This window comes from Chlamydotis macqueenii, chromosome 12 (genome assembly GCF_036417535.1).
Source record: "Chlamydotis macqueenii isolate bChlMac1 chromosome 12, bChlMac1.mat, whole genome shotgun sequence".
In the NCBI taxonomy this organism is placed as follows: Eukaryota; Metazoa; Chordata; class Aves; order Otidiformes; family Otididae; genus Chlamydotis; species Chlamydotis macqueenii.
The window spans coordinates 21,025,975-21,044,650 of NC_141567.1; the positions used below are offsets into that span (position 1 = coordinate 21,025,975).

Below are 18,676 nucleotides of genomic sequence, written 5' to 3' on the forward strand. Positions count from 1 at the left end.
TGGGTTCCCCCCCGCGCGATGGTCGGTGCGGCGGTGGCCGAGCGGCTGCCGGCTCACCGCAGCCTATGGGAGCGCGGGGGGGGCGGTTTGAACCGCGCGGAGCGGCGCGGGCCGGGGGCACGGCGGGGCCTGGCGGGAGGCGGCTGCGGCGGGGAGCGCGGGGCCGCCCGCGCCTCCGATCCTCGGCGAGCGACGGGGCGGCTGAGCGGGGCCGGGGTCTGCGCAGGGCTGGGGTCTGCGCCCTCCTCCAGTCCAGTCCAGTCCAGTCCAGTCCCGTCCCGCAGCCGCGTAACTGCCGGCGAGACAGGGGTGTCCTCCGGGGAGGGCCGGGAGCCGCTTTCGCGCCCGTCTATTGTTCGAAGGGGCGGGACGCTGGATGTCAGGTTCCTAATTGTACATTTTGTTCTCGAGATAACAGCAATAAAGGCACGGAAAGAAAACAGCTGGGGAGATTGGATTCGGTGTAAGGTGGTGACCGCACAGCCTCAGCATTTCCTACCGCACCGCGAGCTGCTCCTGCCTGCGGCTTCGAAAAATAAACTTGTACAAGTAAAAACACTTTTTAGCATTTTTACAATAAAAATACTTGTACACAAGTACTTTTACAAGCAAAAACACGTGTACAGGTGAAGGTTTCTCAGTGTCCTTAACAAAGCAGGTACTTGTTCAAGCACTGAACCGCTGCAAACACTTTTTTTTTTCCATTTAGGAAAAGGCTTCTTAAAGATTTTACTTACTTTTTGGTACTTTTTTTGCCTAACCCACGCAGGAGGAGGCTCTCCCTGACAACGGAGCTGGAGCTGTGACTCCAGCGCACTCCCGCCGTTCTGCGCCAGGACGGCTCACGCCACGGAAAGCTGAGTGTGTGCCCCCGGGATTGGTGGGACCAAGCTGCAAGTTAATCAAACCACTTCCCGAAGGATCACTCGCTGCAGTGTTTCGAACCTCAGTGCAAAGACGGCACGCTCCGCGTATTAGCCACATCGCTACGGTCCAGGTTATGATGTTGATTAGTTTACTCCTTAGACTACAGCAAAAGTCCCGTGCCTGATCAGACAGATCAGAGAAAAAATCCCACACCAAAGCTGGAGTTATTTTGCACTTGCTTTGCAAACATTTCACGAGGCACAGATGACAGTAAAAGGTATTGGATCAGGGCCACAACTTTCCTGCAGTTGTACTTTCTGTGTGCCACCAACTGGTTTTGTGCTCTATGCAATCTTCAGAAACACCTAAATTCTTAAGAAGAGGCAACAATTCAATGATCCAAATCACTCCTCTACACAGAAACGCCCTACCCAAAGCTACTGTGCGAGTTTTTCGTTTGTTCTCCTTTGAAAATAAACAAATTCATATTCCAGGAAATAGCTGAAGCAAATTCCCAAGACAGCAGTTCGAAATCGGGGGGAAGGGCCAGCTGCTCCACCATGGCACGGAGAACACGGCAGGGCAGAGTAAGCCCACTGGGACCTTCTCCCTCAGAGCAAACAGCGCCAACCCTCTCCCCGGTACCTACCAGGGCAGCCCCAAAGCTCCGGTAACCTCTAGCTTTCGACTTTCTGGCACCTGACTGCTCCCAGAGCACCCGAAGACTGTGGCTTCGCTCCCCTTCTCCCACAGAGGCGCAGCGGCTGCGCTGAGCTCGTCCCCGGGAGCTCTCCTGCGCCGGAGCACGGCCTTCTGCCAAAGCTCCTCTGCCGTGAAAACACTACTGCGGATTTTTTATTTGTTAATTGCTAGATGTAACTAAGCCTCTGATTTATTTTTGTTTTAACTCTAGCTACAGATGCAGAAGGTGGAATGCGATGTTTTTTATGCCCGCGTGCTTCATTGGCAGAGTCTACGAGTACACATCGGAGGAGGCAGGAAGGAAAAGGCTGAGATCACAACAGGAAGGAGGGGGAAGATTTCAAGGTGTGGAGACGCAAGAAAAGAAACTCAGGGGAGGGCAACCTGGTAAAGAGTAGGGTAAAATAATCCCTCCCTTTCATCTGCCCCCCGCCTTGAATAAGAATAGCTCTGGGGAGGGTGGGCAATGCCTGCAGGCTGGGGAGAAGATTAAAGACCATAAAACAAGAGGAGGCGTACAGCAGGGAAACGAAAGAGGCCCGCATACAAACACAGAGAAGTGGCCGCCTAAAATAAGGGAGAAGGACCACAGAAAAAAAAAAGTAGTTATTTGGGTATTGGGAGAAAGATGGGGAACAAATAAAAGGGTGAAGGAAAAATATTAAGCAAAGAAAGTTCCAGCAAGAACAGAGGTGCCATCTTACACTGGATGAGAAAATGCCATCAATCCGTATGCTGGATTTGAGAAGGAAGGAGACGATTTAACAAGGAGGGACTTCTGTCTAGGGGGTTTGAAACATCTGGCGGCGGATATAAAATGATCACAGATGATCTCTGGCCAGTCTGGGAGAGGACATACATAACTCTGTTGGCCCACAGAGACTAGTGGGATTTGTGTCTTTCTGTATAGAATCACAGAATGGTTTGGGTTGGAAGGGACCTTCAAAGGCCATCCAGTCCAACCCCCCTGCGAGAAGCAGGGACATCCCCGACTAGATCAGGTTGTTTTCCTGCCTTCCTTCTCTTCTCTCAATCTTTTTCCTTTTTTCCTGTTTTTTTTTCCTTTGTTCCTTCCATTCCTTCCCTCCCTCCCCATCTCACTTCTCCTTCTTTCCAACAGTTGCTTAAAACCCCCTCTCTACGCTTAACATGAATTAGAGGAGACAGAAATGCCACCTTATTCTACTAGCATTGCTAAAATACATAGATTTGTTGGTAGATACAAATTATTTTAACAGATGTTTTTGTCTGCATTTAAACAAAGCAATAGCAGGACTATGTTCCTGTCCTTTCAAATTCTTCTTTCAGGAGAACTTTTTCATCTTTTGATGAATAAATTGCTCACACGCAAAGCTACCATCAGCTTTCCTGAAAATGCCAAGTCAAATGTTGGTTGAATCAAATTACAATTATTATGCTAAGTGAAAGAAACTTGGAACAATAGTCCTTTTTAACTTTTAAAAACAAATTATTAATAAAGTATTAGAAAATTCATCTCTGAAATGAGCAAGTTGTATTTTTCCGACTGTTGGGATTGCGGTGTATTCATGTATTCCCTTTAAAAAGACTCGAAGGAAACAGCTAATGTCTATGGATATACAGGGAGAGATATAAACATGTCAGTGTTTGTGCATACCAATACGCTCTCTATAGATAGCACGCTCAGTCAGATACAGATATGTACCAAGCCCCATCTGTTTGCTGAAGGATCAGAATTTTCAATCATATTCCTGATACTGCCCTTTTGGGTCCTGAAAGCAGGATGGCTTCCTCCTCTTGAGACAGAAAATTGTCTTAGAAGGCAGCAGCTGAAGAAAAGCAAGTGCTTTACTCATCCTTTAAATAACTGCTACTGGGAGATGTCTAAAAAAAGGTACTATTATATTTTCTCAGTAGGAAACCTAAAAATAAAACTCCTATTTAATCAGTATAGTTCAAACCATAACCCTAAAGTGATGCAAAGGACAGAGAAGGACAATCAGATGTGTGAATCCTTCTCTCTGACTGAAGGCACGTCTAGCTGTTAGACTGCAAGAACAGGAAGTCTTTTCTCTACTTTGATTTAACTTTTTAAGAAGTTGAAGACGGGGAAGAAGGAAACTGCAGAACCGCAGCCGCTACTGAGACAACTTCCTGTGGGTTTTGCGGTGTGTGTGGCTCAGAAGGAGAACAATTCAAATACCATCTCTCAGAGATACCAGAGGGTTTTGCTGCCCTACGCGGCAGTCTTGGGATACTCAGCTATAAATATGCCTATGTATCATCAACTGTCAGGCAGTTTAGTCAATATTGCGCGTTCTGTATTTGTAACTGCCACCTGATTTCAGCATTTCAGGAACGGAGAAAAAAGGGGAAGAGAAAATCAGAATTCACCACATAAAACACAAGAGAAGAAAGTATCTGTTTCCACCTCAAGAAATAAGAAAGTGGTTTAAAGAAAGCTGTGGGAAATTCATGTCCTTAAAATTACACAGAATTTCAGCGTCTTGCTGATTCAAGTCCCTAGGGAAAAAAAATTAATGTAGTAACGATGTCTAGTAATGATTCTTATCTTCCTCCCACTTCCACGCAGTTAAAGCTGGCTTCCTGCATCTACTTCCTCTTTAAAAGGCTGCAAACCACTGCAGGTGCCTCTTCGGAAACCTCTGCACATAACTGCTCAATACAGAGTGAACAGAGTCTTCCAATAACTCAGTGCCTCTCACATACTGGAACTGTCAAAGACAAAACCCCAAACATCTGTCCCTCGCCTCTCGTTATCAGGCTAAAGCATACACCCCAAGTGCACACGAGAGGCTGGATATGCCCTGACTGGGAATAAACCCAACCTGTTCCACCAGTCAGCCTGTCTGAAACTCCTGCTGTTCTAAACTCGTCGTTATTTCTTGCTTAACACCTTAAAAACAAAGTATTAGGTTTAGCACGGTGCACGGTTTTTCTGTTCAGTCAGAATATTACTTTGATTTTTCAGCAAACAGCAAGCGTACAAATCAAATTAAAAGTAGGTTGCAGTAGCAAAGCCAGATTATTTTCAGCCTTAAAACACTTAAAGAATTTATAACTGTAGAGCTGGAGAGTGGTCTCTTTGATTATTACTTTGGCATATCCTTATAAAAACAAGCTCTTGTCTCCTTGGTTTGGACCCACTCTTAGAGAACCTTTGTCATCTGTATAATTATGTCTAGGGACAAAACCTGAGACCACTGCTGAAAGAAAATGTTATCCGTGAGTTTTAATCTTGGTTCATGACAGCAGAGCTAATGCATTACAGAAATGTTGTGTAAAACTATTCTAGACGTTGTGTGAGCGGGAGGGTATATTTAAATGCACTGCAGCTGATCGACGCTGATTTCACAAAATGCTCCACCATAAGTAGCCACTGGATGTCAAAATGTCAGATACCGTGAATTGTTTTACTTTCTTCAGGTTTATTTGGCAGCGAGGCGACAGCAAAAATAATCGATGACAACTGCGACACTTCAGCAGGCGTACGTTCACGGCTGATGTGGTTCCAGTCCCATGAACAGTGACACCACAGGCAAGCACCACACACGCTCCCCGATCTGGAATTCTCATTTTTCAGAGTTTGCTTTCGGAGAGCGTGGCTACCGGTTCGTTCTTAAAAACGCTTGCCCAGACAACAAGCAACATGTCCCGAAGAAATTATCGTGACTCATTTTTGGTAACGAGAAGGACATGCAGATAGAACATGAAAACACGTACTGAGAACTGCTGTACTCAACACAAAAGCATATTCTGAAAATTGTCGTACTGCTAACAAAGTTTATAGATAATACTGCAAAAGTGAGAGCTCGTTTGCTTCTTAATTCTTCATATAAGAAAGACTTTCTTGCATAATTGCAAAAATGTAGACACTTAAACTACTGACATTTATAAACTATAATCTACTGCTATTGTCATTCAGCTTTTGACTTTTAGCATCTCAAGATTTATTTTTATCCTCTAGCCTTTCTTACTGCAACCAGTACAAGACTTCTAAAATGCACATGCACAAGTCCATCAAGTCAAGGGGCTAATGATGTACTTAAAAGCAGGAACACCAGATTACACCCAGTAATTCCAGCGTAATCTTTACCTTAGTTGGTAGCTCTGTCCTAGTAGCACCTGCTTTATAGGAGTGACTTCTGTAAGGCTGAGAGGAGGTAAGGAAGGGGATTAAGCTCCTGATGGTCAAGCCCATAGGGTTATGAACCCTTTCCACCCTCGTATTTGCTTTTGTTTATACCTCCAGGTAGTAAAACCAATTAAAATAAAAGCACGTTAAAAAGATTGCTGTTTTTTTTTCAGCAGAAGAAACTCAAGTTATCTTATCTGTACTCCCTGCAGCTTTCTTAACTACCTATTATCGGATGATTGTATTGCACGGTGGTGTCACCTCTGGTCTGCAATGGTTTTGCTGGAGCTCCTTTTCAAAACCATTAACATTCAAAAATATAGCCTGAGACATGACTGTGTCAAATATTATCTTGCTGTAAAATACTACAGTAGAACATAGTTTTATGAGTTTTTAACTCCATGTTTCAATAATTCAGCCTCCACCCTCAACAGATCTTATTTAAGACAAATTTATTGAGCATCTTAAGAGTGCTCATCGTAAGAGTGCGTTTCAGTCACTTTTAGTCTGTGGCAACTAAGGAGACATCTGGTTATCCACCATGTTACATAGTCTATTTTAGCTGTGTCTGCAATCAATAGCAAAATTTAGCTCCCAGGGACAACATGTGTTTTGCCATACGCCCGGGTGGAATATTTCATCTATAACTGTTAAAGTGTGGTTAATATTCATCTTTTTAATTATAGAAATAAAACTCATGGCAACTTATTAAAATAAGTTTAAAAGTTTTCATTTTATGTAACCATTTCAAGATGACAATATACAAGAGGATAACAGAGTAGGAAGTACTTAGTGTGGGAGGATATTGCATTATTTCCTGACCTGTTGTTGCCAGGGAAGAAAAAACACGTCAGGGGTTGGCTTTTGGGCTGTGGTACGTCACAGCACGTGAAATCAGCGGGCAACAGACACTAACGTGATTGAAGCGCCGCGTTTTTCTAATGTTACCTGACCACTCGTTTCTGCTCTTGCCCTGTGTCACCACCTCCACAGCCGCATCAAGCTAACTCCATATGGGGATAACTACAGTGATACTGGCTAAAAAAACATCCTTGGTAGCACAGAGGCGGGAATAAGTGGCCAAAGATGGGGACTTTTTAAGCTGGGTTGTCTGGCAAAGACAGCATGATTGTGTATCTACACTTACACATCGTTTACCTACACTTCAAGCACGTAGATCTTCTCAGGTGCAGGTTTCCAAGCTCGCGCACAAAAGGCGTCCTCTGCCCTGCAGCGGAAACGCACCCGGACCTCATCTGAGCTGAGATTGCTTGCTTCACTCCTTGGATAACTGCACTACACTTTTCAAGCGGTCCTGTAATATATGCCATCATGGATGTGCAAGAAATCCTCAGATGAGCGTTTTTTTGAGATGGGAGATGTATATAGTACGGGCTGTATCGGTGAAACCAGTTGCCACTGAATCGCTCAAAAGCCCTCAGAAAACATGGATGCTTTTACACTAGGTCCCACTAACCGCAACCTGTAATACATTTTCAATAAGATATTCTTCAGAAATAACTAAGCAGGATTTTAGTTCAATATTGACAAAATCAAGTTTTGACCACGGAGTAATACTGGATATGTTTAACACAGTAAACAAGAGGTTCAACAAGATGTGAAATACTAAATGTGATTTTTTTTTTATGAGTCATCGTGCTGCTTATACTGATAGAGAGTCCAAACTTCACTTCTTTCTCTCAGTTGATTAGATTCCATCCAGCTCACCAGGCATTTACACTGCAGAGATCCATCGACTGAATCACATTTGCCAAACCTGAAGTTTCTTCAGAGAAACTCAGAGGTGGCATCTGTCTCCAGGACGGGGTGGGGGGCTTGATTCTGAGCTGAGCTTAGCTGAGCGCTGCTGGTTAGAACTGGTTGTGCCTTTGCTTATTCAGAAAACATTAGCATTTGAGAAGATAAACATAAGTGACTACGGGCGTATCTTTGCTTAAACTCCAACTTTAAATCTGAGAAATGGCCAGTCAGAAATTTTCCTGACTGCTGCGTCACCGGAGAAACCCTCCGTGTTGTACGGGACCGCACGCCACAGCCTGTCAGAACGCTGCGTTAATCCACCTGAGCGCGTGCACACACTACAGAAAGACTCAAAGCAAAAATATTTACAGTGCAAAGCTAACAGGGCAGACACTGCTTTTTCCACACGTGGACGAGTGTTCCTTGTGCCTTGCACGGCTACGTTTTTAGGTAGTATAGGCCTCACAGAAAAGTGCACGTTATCTCAATTTCATTAGCTAAACCTTTGCTTTACACATCTGTCAGTTCAATCCAGCGTGCAAGCTGAAAAGCTGTTAACTGCCATATCTTTTTTTAAACGTGCGAGATTTCCATACTCGTGAGAAGTGCTAAAGCAAGAGCCCGGGGACCGAAACGCTGCTTGTGTTCAGAGCAGGTGAAGCAAGAACATGAAAGCAAGCGAGCCCCCGTCAGGGTGGCTGCCTTCCGCCCCTCGAGCCCCCCGCCTCAGAGCTTCTCCGTTATTTCCAATGCTATGCTTCGCTTTCATAAAAGATATGGCTTCTCCCCAGAAATCTTGCTCCCTAACTGGCACGTCTTTCTGAAAGTATTTTCAAAACCACATAAGCCAATTTTGCCAGGTGTGAGAGCTTTCATGACTCATATAACGCTTCTCGTATTGGTTGAAGATGAGTAAATATTATAACTGACAAGATGCTTGATACTGACGTGATTTATACAGCTTCTTACGATAAATTTAACAAGCGTTTTGAAGGAGGTCTTCCACAGGTACTTTATTTACACTTATTCTCCCATACTTTTCTCATTAGAAGGGGCAGCCCTCTAAATAGACTTTTTTTTTGTCTCCCGAAGACTCGATTATAAACACGGGGGTTGAAATAAGCCCTACGACTGTGTCCTGGCTCTGTGTCACACTGACATTTCTCAGAACATCAAACACGTGAGCTGCTGGACAAATAAGATTTCATACGACTTCCAAATGTTTCTAGCAGGGCAGCCACATTCTGTTTCCACAACTGGGCGTCTCTTCGTTTTCTGAACAATATATGCCAAGACCGCGCAAAAAGTAGAGCAAGCCTTGCCCCTAGGTCACCAAAAAGCATCCAAAAACATTTTACTAGAAGAAACACCTTCTTTATAACCCGTCTTCCAGTACTGACTAATTTTTCTTTCCAGCCGACTTCGTTTCTGTCACTGAGTCAGGGCCCCGGCTGCACTAATAGGCCTTAATGGCCCTGACAAATTGATTACGAAGATAATTAATTGTTTCTCTTTAAAAGCCCTGTAATCTGGAGGCAGCAACAGGGGTTGACAGAGATTTACAGGGAAGAGGGGAGAAAGGCAGGCGGAGGCCTTTTTCCCCCATCAACACCAGAGCAGGAGCCATAACTCATGGAAAACCTTCCCCGGCCGGAGCTGGTCACGTGCAGTTAACCCACTCATCGTTCTTGGCGCAGAAATTAATGAGAGGGCTAATCACGGAAGGCTTAGATCACTTGGGAAAATCAGTGAAACGATCTCTACCTACACAAGCATATTCAACAGGGATCACAAATCACGCACGGTGTTTATTCCATCTGCAAAGGAAGGGGATAATGCAGCAGTTGTTGCCCTCATTACATTAAAACCACAAACAAATTCTGAGCTTTGCAAAACCTTCGCTCAGATATATGCAGGGTCAGCTTTACCCGCGCGCGGTGATGAAAGGCCCGGAGCCAAGGGTGTGAACAGGGATGCTCCCTCCAGCAGCGCAAGCCCCGTCTCGCAGAACCCGCTGGGGAGAGGCCGGAGAGCGGCAAGGAGAACGCGTCTTCAGAACGTCTCGTTGCGTCAGCGCCTGTTAATGCCGTGACGCAAGTAATGGAAGCTCATCAAAACGAGATTTGATGTCATGACTCGAGCCGGATGGTGAGCACGTGAACATTGTTATCTGAATTACAACTTCTTAAAATTAACATTTCATTAGGTACCATATTTCATTTTAAAAGCAGTATTTTGTTTCTAAGGGAAAAGATCAGATGGTGTAACTGAAGAACATCTACATCGTAGCCTTTTCCACGCCACTGCAAAAATAACTCCAGTGGTCTCAAGGACAAATTGATTGAAGTCTCCCAAATGTACATGCTATATATGCAAATAAACTTCTTGATTTTTAACTAAAATAATTATTTTCTGTCTTCCTGCCAGCACTGAAAAGGCAAATACAGAGCTTACATGACCCTTCTCCAACTCTCCTTCCAAAATCTGTGTCACGTCAACCATGAAGATGGCCAGTGCTCCACTGATGGAGAAAGGACCCGTCTCAGTCGGGAGCACGGCTGGGTACAACCTGCTTCACCAGCATACGCTGTTGTTCCTTAGACAGCATGAAAAATGGTATTCTGCAGCACCAGCACGTTCTCTGGTTTTAAAGAGATGGTTCTTCTGCTTGAAACTGAAATTAATTCAGCCAACAGAAAAAATAAAAGGCTCTTTGAATATAAAGAAACAGAAAAAAGTCATGCACCTGGAGCTGTTTTGGAGTAATTTCTTTGTGTGCTGTGGGCTGCATGCATCCGTTCAAACAAGGAGCCCCGCTGCACTGGTGGGGGCTCACCTGAAAGGGGGAGGGTCCTGGTGCTCACCCCCAGCCTGCGTTGGCCGGGGAAGAGGCAGCTCCCACCGCGGCCAAAGGACTCCACCAAAACCCTGCCGAAAGAGCAGGTCAGGGGACGCAGTGAGTCAGAGCCCTTCCTCTGGAGGCACCTTCCCCGCGCACCCGCTCGGACCTGCTCCGCTCACTTAGCCGTGCTCCAGCTGCACGCCAAGCCCTCTGCCCCCGGGCAGAGCTTCTGCCATGGAAACCTTCTTCAGGCTCCCGACGAGCCCGACTCCCCGCCTTGCTCGTATTTTTAGAAATGACCCTGTTGCAGCAACGTATTACAAATCAAACGCGCCATTATATAACTTTATTACAATTATATTGCAGTCTTGGCCTCAGAGAGGCAGAAGCTCAGCAGCTACTCAGATCCTGCCACGATAAGGGGCAGAAGACAGCGCGCAGCTGGACACCGAGTGCGTTGGATCTCGCATAAAAACAGAGGTGTAACAGAGAACTTAGATGGAGAACGTCCCCTTGCTCCATCAAAAGTTAAGCGAATATAAATCTTGAATGACTTGCAGCAGGAGAACAAATTGCTAGGCCGCCAGCTGAGACTTCGACTCATTCTGAGCCTCTAATTATGCTTGAACAGCTCTTGAAAACACAGAAACCTGTTTCTGACTGCACAGCAAAGCGTGGAACGGGCAAGACAAATACTGCAGGAACCTTCAGAAGCAATCTGATAGCTATCGCAGAAACCATCCGCTGCCCCTTCTCCTCTCTGGGGGAGCTGGCACTGATGATGAAAACATATTTAATAATAAGATCCTCCAGAAATTGAACAATTTTTTCCCTATTTTTAGCATTTATTTCAATATTTTAAAACAAATACTTAATTAGCGATGCTATCTTTCATTTCCATGCTCGGCTACATGGAAGAAGTCTTTAGCAGACACACTTTGATGTAAGCGCAGATCCACAGACAGATAATTTTCTTCTGAACAAACTCGTTTCTGTAAATATAAATGCAATGCAAACATAACTGGCACGGTCCTGTCTGTGGTAGCAGCTGTAACTCATACCTGTCTGTTGTCAGGGGTGTTTATCAACCTCCGCTCTGCAGCGAAAGCGCAAACAGCTGCAACTACACCCACTTCTTAGCAGCAGCAGGATGCAGATGTGAAATGCTGGGCTGCGCTAGCCTCACACCCCTCCAGCTCTGGAAGTGGCCTCAAAGCCAGTCTTCTTCAGTTTTCTCTTCTAGTTTTTGGGTTCCTTTATTATGGAGATCATTTACTAGGCTTTTCATTTTTGCTACGTTATGTATCTGAAGGAAAAAAAAAAGTGTAAAACACATTTTCTGAGACGTTTTAAGAAGAAAGTATTCATTGTCCACAGAGAATTCTCTTGCACGACCTCAGCGCTGTCACTGCTCCCGGCGGAGCGGCCCGCTGAGACACAAACCGCACAGCACGCGGGGCCGGCCACCCAGCCGCCACAGGCACGCTCGGCGGCCTCGGCTCCATCGCTTGGCTTCTGTGTGCGTCTGTAAAACGCCAAGGCGGGCTACGTGGGCAAATCAGTAACCTGAAGAAGCTTTTTATGTTCTTAACAGAAAAGGCCACCTGTTGTCACTTTCTTCTGCAGTGTTACGTTTCTGCAGGCGGTCTGGGCTTTTTTGGAAAGGTACATTAGACTGCAAAGTACAAACGGATTTTTCATTTCTTCATGTTATCCCCTCCATTTCTCCTCCTACCCTTGGAGGGTTCCAAGGTCAGACTGGCCTCAGCCCCAAGGAGGGCTGCAGGACCTCGGAGCCCTCGTTAGCTCCCTTCTTACCCCAATCATTCCACACGCCAACGATTACTGCTTCTTCCTAGTGAAAACTGGAACTTCTCAGAGTTTGCACCTCTGTATTAGCTTGTTTTCACAGCAGAATATTAATTTCATGTTCTGCACGTTTTCAACCTCCCTAACGAGCTTCCCAAAGGAGCTTTCACCTCCAGAGGAGGTCACTTTTTCAAGCTTCGTAAGTAACAGCAGTGACTTTATCGTACCTTTTTCCCCCCTTTCTCCTTTCCGACAGGAGACACTTCTGCCGTCTGGCAAACACTGTGCTCTTACTTTTTTTTTGCTTATTCCTTTCTCGAAGAGACACTACAAGAGTTACAAAAAGCAGGTGAGCTCCACATGCACCTATATGAGAATTCCCCCTCTCTTTAAAAGCTAATGTGAAAACAAAATAATTTACAGGCATAGCTTAGTAAAATAACTGCTGGAGTCAGAAACCAAAAAAGAGAAGCTAGAAAATTATCAACCAAGATGCCATTGTTTTTATTTCCACCTTATCTATACTTAGAATTTTCAGCAAATTGTTGTCGATATTCCATCTTCCTTAAGCACCATTTGATATACAAACATAAACACTTTCAGTATTTTTGCTTTTACAGATTTCAGATCTGTAATGCTAGACCAAAATGTTTTGGTTTTTTTTTTTCCCCTTGCTGGTATAAATGGCTCCAGTGAGTAATTTTCCTCAAGGGCCACTACATAAGTCTGGCATATTTTCTGCCCATCCACATTACTGAAGGTTGCTTACAGCTTTGAGCGAAACAGCGAGCGGACTGCCATCCTCATGATGGGGCATCCAAGGAGACAGCGCTTTTCATCGTCACGGAATAAAGGACTCTCTGTTTGCACAAGCCCTTGCACGCTTCTCAGTCTCCCACCAAGGCCTGTCCACACTTAAAGCTGCCGCTCAGAGATTTGTTGATCTCTTCAGTACACCGCGGTTGAGGCTGTAGCACCAAGGGCTGTGGGACTGAGCACTACTGGACGGCAATAAATCATGATGCCCAGCTTCGTAATTTCTGTGATTATCTGCTCATCCTCTCACCCAGGACCAGCAGCACCATTTTCCAGTTGCGAAAAGCCACACGGAGCACTGCTAAGCCATTTTGGTGTCCTGATAATGACTACAAAGAAGCCGCTGCACGTCTCAGAAACATAATGACTCGGGAATACAGGAGAATCGGCAAAAAGGTGATGCTAAAACGAGGGACTGGAAGGTGGAAAACGTTTGTTTTGGGGGACTGGAATGTACCCAGGTCTACTTTCATCTATGTAAACTTAACCCACAGATCAAACTGAATGTAGTACAGTAATAAAAGTGGCAGATAACTGACAAGAAAATACAGGCACAAGACAAGTTCTCTGGGAAAAGCCTCAAAAAACTGAAATGGTCGCATACATGGTCTCTAACTGTCAGCCCCCCGTAGCACTATGAAATATTGGGCAGCAGAGGGGACCGACACGCACGGCGGCATTCCAGCTCTGCCTCAGAACCACAGTAACGGGGATGGCCACAACTGTTCCTTGTAAGAGACCTGTGGCTCTTTGTCACATCCCCCCAGATTTTTGTGCCTTAAAGACAAAAACTTATCAGCCAGAGACTGATGTTTTCCTCGAGTGTTTTATGCAATGTTTTTGCTTTCTTTTGTATAGCACCGAGAGGTATTTTCTCTGTGTATTGTGAGCTGGTACCTACTATAACCTAGGCAGTGCAACAAGATCCCAGTTTCCTAAGTGTGTATTTAATTTTTTTTAGACGTTTGCAAAATGGTGGTGTCCTTAAAGAACAACCCCATCATGCAGAGGACTGAAGGAAAACTCTAATTTAACTAAAGAGCCCTAAAGCTGCCTCAGTTCAGACTTGTTCCCAGGAGAACATCGCTGGGAGCCAACTGCTGCTGCTTCCTTCTTTGCTTCCGCTTGCTGGCAAGACTGAATCTATTTTTTACTGGCACGCCACTTCTACACACTGTGAAATGCAGACAGAACGCAAAAAGAAATTGCAAGCTATCCTGATAAACATCTGACACCCGTTTCAACGCTTGGAAACAGTTTTGTGCTGCTTTGAAGACGGATGATAGCGCGGCAGCCCGGCTGTATTAGTCTGGGGTTTAGTTCCACAGGAGCGTCAGCTGTGAGAGGAACAGGCACCTGGCAGGAAAGAGCATCCCCTAGCATCTCTGCACTTGGGGTGTGTACGCAGTGGCTCTTGACGAGCAGTCTGGCTGTGCTACCGACTTTCTGTGTAACTGCTCAAGTCACTTAATGTGCTCAGTGCGATCACCTATAAAGTAAAAATAAAATATGCAAGTGCCTTTGTAAACCATTTAAAGATCTTGTGATGGATATGTTATATAAATGCTACTTATTACACCATTATACTATGTTACGCTATTATTAATGCTATATGAACATTTCTTTGCTACATTCATAATTTTCTTATCTATCCCGAAACAGAATTTGAAAGGTCTTGGTAATACTCCATTAACATCCTTTACTTTGCAACTTTGATTGTAAACACGGATGCCCTCCTCTGCTCAATCCGCTGTCAGCCTTGCTGTCTCTGATGTTTCCCGTGATTCCCAGACAGGAGCTGCCCTTTCGCTTGTGCTGCTTCAGCAGCCTCGAACTCCTGGCTGCCTTTAACCTACTGAATCACTTCCTAACTTTATGTGATGCCTGGAAACTTCTCCTCACCTGAACCTGGAGATGAGCATTTCAACCACATTTCCCCGCTGTTGCGGACGCACATGCTGGAATGGATTTTGCAAGATAGTGATTTTTGCTGCGTTTCAGATCCAGCTTTTCTTTCACCATCTCTGTCACTTGCCTTCAGTCTTGCTAGGAAACTGCTTGCACTTGCTCTGATAGACTTTATATCTCTTCTCTTTCTGTTTCTTTTTATAAATAGTTTTTAGCAACCACAAAAATAATGTTATCTAAGGCTGCAGGTACATTTACAAAATGTCACAAAAACATATTTTTGGCAACGCTCCCAGAGCAAAACAAAGGTATTTTGGGAAGGCCTCCATTGAAAAATAAATTCCATTCTCACACCCAGGGGTCCCTGTGCTTTCTGAGAGGAACAGGTTCCGTCATTCCTTACACACAGTCACCAGCACCTTACACCCAGTGAATCCTCATCGAAATGAGTGAAGAGTCATTGGGTTCCAGCACCACCCCGCATCCACCTGTCTTTCCTCAACTGTCTGTTGCCGCCATCCCTCTTCCCGGTTTGCAGCAGCACAGTAACCACAGCAAGTATCTGAAAGGAGAAAGTCATCAGGATGCCATTTACCTCCTTTGTAGCTGTCTTTTAAAGGAGGTAACAGCTGGAAATCAAGGTCAGAGGCATCCATGCAAGGTACCACCAGGGAGAGCATTACCATGGCTCTGTGGAAGAACCAGTGGAGTTTGTTCACTGAGCGCAGGAGAATCAAGGCACCGGAAAGCTGTCCTCCCATTCCAGTTCCCCGCTCAGCAGGTGACCCTGAAGAACTAAAATTACAGTTTTTTTCTGTCTGTATTTCCTTGGCCAGATACTGCGCTCCATTTCTTCCAGAAGGTGCAGCCCAGGGGAAGGCAAAAATGACTGTAAGTCATATCTGCATTGCCTGAACTCCATCCATGCCTAGGGTTACGGCAGTTCCTTCCGGAAATTAGCTACAGGCATACTTCGTCGTGTCCTCAGTGGACCTCCTGCGATGGGAGCTGTGGGGGGAAAAACACGGGCCTCCTAACATCAGGCGTATGGTCGGAATTCTGTCCTGGACTCTCCCAAGTCCTCTGAACCGCCCCATGTTACTGCAGCACGCAGCAGGGCGGAGGAAACTGGACTCGCAGCTGAGCCAAGCGAGAAACAGAATCAGCCCTTACCCCTCAGTAAGGCAACGTATTTCTTTGACTGACTGACTGTCAGAAGCAAAAAGGGCTACAAAAAGTACACTCGTAACCTAGAAAATAAAACTCTATGTAAGCTGAGGTGCTGGAAAGGTGCTGGAGGAGCGGGCTGGCCGCGGGGCGCTGTACGGTGAACGCCAGGCTCCCAGCCCTCTGCACCTCTGTCGCTTGTCACGACGCTGCGGCTTCAGAAAAAATGCCGCTGCCGCCCCGTCTGCTGTAACTTCTGCTTCATTTGTGACTACCTTCCTATTTTCCTTAGAATACTACTACTATTTTTAATGTTTCTACACCTGAAACGGCTCATACAAAATACTGCTCTGGTACCGTACAAACCTTTTCAGACAGACACAGCAGACACTCTGAAAATCTATTTGTACCACCAGCCTCCATCACTTTATAGCCAAACAGCGCTGCTCTCCAGGCTGCTTCCGCTGCCGTGTGGAATGAAGGGATGTGTGGACGGTATCACAGCGTTCCCAGACTGCCGCTCTGCAGACGGCCACGGCGTTTTCCACGACTCCTGCTGTAACTCCAGAACCACATCACTCATTTATAAGTAACCGATACGTCACCGCACCTTACAGCGCAGCGCAGTATTCAAAGCTGAACAGACAATTAAAAAATAAATTAGCATGTCTCCTTGTTTTAATTTTATAAAGAGCATATATGCACCCAGAAAAAGTAGGAAAGCAGAACAAATACCAATGTGTCAGCTAGCACGTGGAAACATCAGAAGAGCCACTAAATACAATGATCTAAAAGGCAACAGAATGACGCAGAGCATGCCCACAGAAAATAAACGCTTATTTTGTGGGGTGGTCAAGGCTCCGAAAATACCATTACCATTCATCTGAACTCACTGAATAATTGGCAATTACTTTGTTACTGGAGAAAGAGGTGTCTAATTGCTGAGAATGACCCTTCTGTCCTTGTTTTCCATTCTCTTTCTCCTTCCATTGGGCTAAATAGATATGCACTTTATTTTTTGTCTTTTCTTATGGCAAGAGGCAATAAAATAACTTTTAAAAAATTAATCTCAGGAGACGTGAGTTGAAAAATACAAAGGAGCTTTTAACCTCAAAGTCTTCAATGTGTTATGCAGAATTCTCCACAGCAAATAACAACAAAGAAAACAAAGTTCCCACTGGTATCACAGCCAAACGTTCAGGACACACAAACACCTATTTTCTTTAAACATTTTCTATTTGTTTCTAAACATACTCTATTTCCAGGCAAAACTTCATAATTTATTTTTTTTTCTTCAGACTCCTCTAGCAAGGACACTCAGGTGCTGGCGTTCCAGGTGTCAGATAAAGGGACAACTGCCGTGCCCCGCTCCTTCCACCTACAGCGGTGTGTGGAGCCCGCAGCCCCAGTAGCGGCAATATTGTACTTCCACCTCAGAAAAACTTATTAAAACATTTCTGAGTGCCCACAGCACAACTGCTTCAGAGTGCAGGTGGAACAGACAGAACAACTGCGACACAGAACCGGAATGTGAGTGTTTGGTACCACTAAGGCAGTAAACATTAATCAAACGATAAAGCAAATCCAAATGGGCAATACGTTCCCTCTCACAAGCGCTCATTAACCAAACAAGGTCACTGAAAAGGGATGGATTTCTTGTCCTGTACGCGAGCGATAAACTCCAAAGAGTTGCTCTGACATTAGTTTTCGCTTGTAGAGCCCTGGGCATACAGAAATAAATTCACAGCAACGGTATGGGTTTAGTGTCAACACATCAGTGGTGGGGGGGAAAGTGATTTAAATAATAAAATGATTTAAATTACCCACGTTGCCCCTGAAGTCGAGTCTGCAGCGTCACTCAGGAGCAGATCAGCACCACTCAAACGAACCACACCGGTAAGGACCTTAACGGGGTTCCACAGGATCTCAAGGGAACAGACCTGAGCTGAAGCCTTGCTTTCCCCTTTCCACTTCTGCAACCCGAACCTCAGGCAGAGCCCGGTGAGGAAGGCAGCTGTGCCGCTTTTAACTCCACGTGCCAGCCGGGGAACGCCTAGGTAACTTGGCCAGCCAGTTCTGAGGTTGCAGTTGCCACCAAAGCACCTTGAGTTAGCCGGTCCAATTGACTAAGGCAACTGGATTACGCAGTTGAATATTACAAAAGGTTTTCTTTCTTTTTTTTTAAAATCTGCTTATCAATGAGGTCAATTAAGAATACAGCACTTGTGAACATTAATATAGGTAAGCACGTGTAGGTCTAGTAGCTCAGGCAGGTAGACACCTGCCTTTAAAGAAAATCTGACACTGGTTTACATGATGGAGACAGGTTTGTAAAGAAACGTGAAGAAGAGGGGAACATTCCTTTTTGATTATGTGGACTCCCACACGCAATGTCACTAAGAATTTGTGTGGGAACTTATTTACAAAACTGGGACTTACTGTCATTACACTGTGCCGAAGCAGAAAAAAAAATGACCATGCTGTAAGTCAAATGTCACAGCAGAATTTAATATGCTGGAATTCTTGGAAAGTGTTCTAATGCTTTCAGCTCAAACAGCGTACGCTGCTTTTTATAGCAAGGAATTTTAATTATTATTAGTTTCTGGCAATCCCCATAGTCTGCTGGCATTTTCTAACCCACAGAGATTAAAACCTGAAGAGAAACAGAA

General features: G+C 45.0%; 1 protein-coding gene across 6 annotated transcripts in view; it reads right to left on the reverse strand.

The window, feature by feature from the left end:
• Positions 1–18,676, reverse strand: part of TJP1 (tight junction protein 1) — a 164,858-nt gene that overhangs the window by 77,843 nt on the left and 68,339 nt on the right. The gene's annotated exons all lie outside the window — the stretch shown is intronic.